Genomic DNA, 3,906 nt, shown 5'->3' on the forward strand with positions numbered 1-3,906 from the left:
TATTTAAAAAACAATTATTTTTTATATAGATATAAATTTTGATATGAATACATTATTAAAATTATTTTAAAGTTAAATGTCTACTATCCACTTAATAATTATTAATAATTAAATTAAAATTATCACAACCTTATTCCGAAATAAACAGACTTTTAAAAATAATTAATTTAATTCAACATGAAGAAATATAGATCAAACAAGTGTAATATGCGGCATTGTTGCTTAGCACTTGCTTCTTATGCAAAAAGTAATCCTCAGATAAATTAAAGTAAAAACAATAATGAACTGAAATTGCATATAGAAAAACATAATTAAGTAAAAATATCCCCTCCTTTATTGTGTTTAATGATGACAATTGAACAATTTGAAATTGATTAAGGTTTATAACTTATTTAGTACAAGTGAATGTTAAAACTATGAAATTTTGTAGTAGGGAGATTGTCACCTAGAACTTAGTAATTAACATGTATGCAATTAATTGCAATATAAATGATAATAAAAAATTAGTATTTTATTATAATTTTTCCGAATTATATTTTTTATTCTAATAAATTAAAAAATAAATAAATTATTAAATCTTATCATTATTCGTTAAATTGAATAAATTTTAAAACTTACCATAAACCAATAGCCTAGATTATTAGGTGAGGTTATAACCAGGTTATGGAATGCTGAGAGAAAAAAGATAAATAATTCAATGGAAATGGAAACTTATATATCACGACACTCCCACTCACATGAAAAGTAAAGTTGATTTTACCTTCGACTTTTCAACCCGGTTTCTTTTGGGGGATGTAACATCTATTTAGATTGTATAAGCTTTTCAAGTGGTATGATGTAAAATAAAATTCAAAATTACAGTTATATTGGAGTAGCATGATCCGGATGTTGACGTTTCAAACTCCAAAGGGGGTCTATCATCAGGACTAATTTTTAGAATATGATTGATAGTTCCTTGAGAGAAGAATCTTGCGACCACAGTATAAATAAACCTAAATCTTGAGAATAAAAAAAAAATTATATATTGAAGCCAACTCTTGAATATTATAATAATTTTAGTTTAATTATTTCAATTTTGATTATTATTTTAATTGTTTTACTTAATTGATTTTAATATGTAGATTATTAATCCTATTTATTTCATTTGATTATAGGTTAGTTTTTATTGTTTTAATTAGTTTTTATGGTTTTAATTAGTTTTTATTTTTCTTTTTATTATTTCTCTTTTTTATACAGTTATATTATTAGGTTTTTTCCTAATTTATATAAAATTAGCTACGACTCTTTGTTTTTATAATTTAATAAGTAAAATGTATTAAAAAATTTCAAAATTACAGTTATACTAGCATTTGCACTAGATGTTGTGAAGGAAACATCGTAAGGCATAAAGTGAGGAAGAATAATGACACATGAATGGGAATTGTTGAAATCAACGGTGGAAGATAATGAGTTACAGTTGCAGCTATATCCTTAAGTTGCTTGTGATTATTCTAAATTTGGATATTTTGTAAATAATAATAGTCTCATGTAGAGGTTATCCATTATCCATGTAGTTTCTATTGTTTATGTGAACATGTTATGGTATATTATTTTAAGGCTTTTATTTATTTATTTTTAAACAACTTTGAGGGACACAAGATTGCATAACATGTGATATTTTTCTTCATTTATGCTATTTTTCCATATGATACCTATTTATGGCATTGCTTTTTGACATCTGGGGCAATTGAGGAATAATCGTAACATGTGAAAGATTATTTAAATTAATAATTAATAAACAAGATTTCACGTAAAGGTGGAAGATAAAAATAAATGATTAGCATTAGGTGAAATGGCCTCCTGATTTTCGAAGATGCTTTTTTAAGTTTCAATAAAAAAAATACAAATAGTAGATTGTAATGGAAGAGATGGAAAAAGAAATATAACATTGTGAACAACATCATGGTTGCCATTCCATATTTGAAATTGCATCAAAACTTGTTGGAGTTATCGGAGACTTGAAGAAGCAGTAATGAACTTGCAAAATGTATATTTCATTCAAATCATGTAGAAGTATTATTAATATTTCAAATATGTAAATTAATTGTGGAAATTCATTAGACGCAGTTTGCATGTGAATTGTGTTAAAATGAAATTGGAATGAATGGAAATGAATTTACCTTTTTCATGGGAATTTAAATACTTTTAGTCAAAAATGCAAGGCAAATCATGAGATACTGAACACCACTCGAGATTTACGCATAGTTGAAGATGCATATTTCTTGATTGCTAGTCCATTCATCTTTTTCACATTCTATCATGTTAATGAATGTGGATTATGAATTTTAGAGTAGATTTTATTTGTAGTAATAATTTTATAGTTGGACGAAGGCCATATAATTGTACTTTTGGATTTGGCACTAGTAGAAATCTAATTTCTATATTTTGTAATGTAAGCAATGATTTTTCAATTTTGTTGCAGTAGCTATATAGTTGTGCTATTTGTGAGTCCATATGTCCTGTTGAAGAAGATAGATAATGTTAGAAGCAAGTAAATATAAAATATAATAAAAATGTAATATTTGCAACCATGTATTAATAATGATTAAATTTGACTATTGTTAATAGATATAAAAGGTATGTCATAAAATAGATTGAGATTAATAAATATGGGAAACCTTTTGGTGATGTTAACGTATGGATTGGAGCAGATCATTTGGAGGTGGCATTGAACGAAGAATTTATTCTGCATGTTTTCTGCGAGTAATATTTTTGTTGTCTTTCATTTTATTGTAACGATCGAAACTGAATACGGGGAAAATCCGGAGATCGTGTAGAGAAGGGACACTTGAAATTGTTGTGAATGTGAGACCTTGACATTTAATTTTTCCAATTTCAACTGTTGCTTCTGGCAGTGCCATACCTTGAGATTTATGTATGGTTAATTCTCAAGATATGTTTAGTGGAATTTGCATACATTCATTTCTTTTTATTAATAGAATAGGAAAGTGAGTGGGATTTCTTTCATCCCAAGGAGGCCCGATGTATTTGGGAAAAGCTACGACAATAAATGTTGGATTTCAGAAAATTAACAAGTCTGGTTGAAACCCAAAGGTTGGAATTCATCATCACATTTTAACGTTTGCATAGCAAGACAATTCACTCAAGTTGCTTGTCTTCTTAGGAAAGGATGAAATATGTGTTGTCATATTCAAAAATGGATATTTTGACAATAGTTTTTAGATATTTTATCATTTGCTTATTATGGACCATTGTTTGAGAACTGGTTGGGAATAGATGCATGGAACCATGGAAAAAATGTATTTCATCTTCTGATAAGAAGGAGTATATGCTTCACATAAGGATGTTGTAGTCATCAATTGTTGGAATTTCATTTCTAATGTTCTAGAGAGTGTTCTTGAAAGTAACTTGGGTGACATTGTCGCCTTACTGACAAAATATTGTGTCCGATGTGATGACTGTGTTGAATGTGTTCCACAATGCGCTTCCGTGGCCTGTGCTTGCATGTAGAGGTATGTCCTTGACGGGTGATAACTGGTCGAGATCTCCGACTAATATAATGGAACAAACCACGAAAGGAGTGTTTCTTTGCAGTGGAAATGCCTCTCAAAGATGTTTGTCAATCTGGCTAAGAATCTTAGGCCCAATCAAGGTCATTTCATCGATTATTATGTACCTAATATGCTTAAGTTCTTCGAATTTTGTAAGGGAAGTCCTTTCTAATGACATCATATCCTTTATAGGAAGGTGGAGGGTGGAATGGCTTGTCGATGCTTGTATGTTGAAGGTTGCAATGCCTGTAGTGGCGAGGAGCATGATTGGTTAAGGATCTAAGCTTGCAAGAGTTATCATCATTTCTTTGATGCAATTTATAAGGATGAACTTCCTAGTACTAGTAGTGCCTTG

The sequence above is a fragment of the Pinus tabuliformis genome, chromosome 8 (genome assembly GCF_031772625.1).
Source record: "Pinus tabuliformis cultivar Carrire ecotype Pingquan chromosome 8, CPIR1, whole genome shotgun sequence".
In the NCBI taxonomy this organism is placed as follows: domain Eukaryota; kingdom Viridiplantae; phylum Streptophyta; class Pinopsida; order Pinales; family Pinaceae; genus Pinus; species Pinus tabuliformis.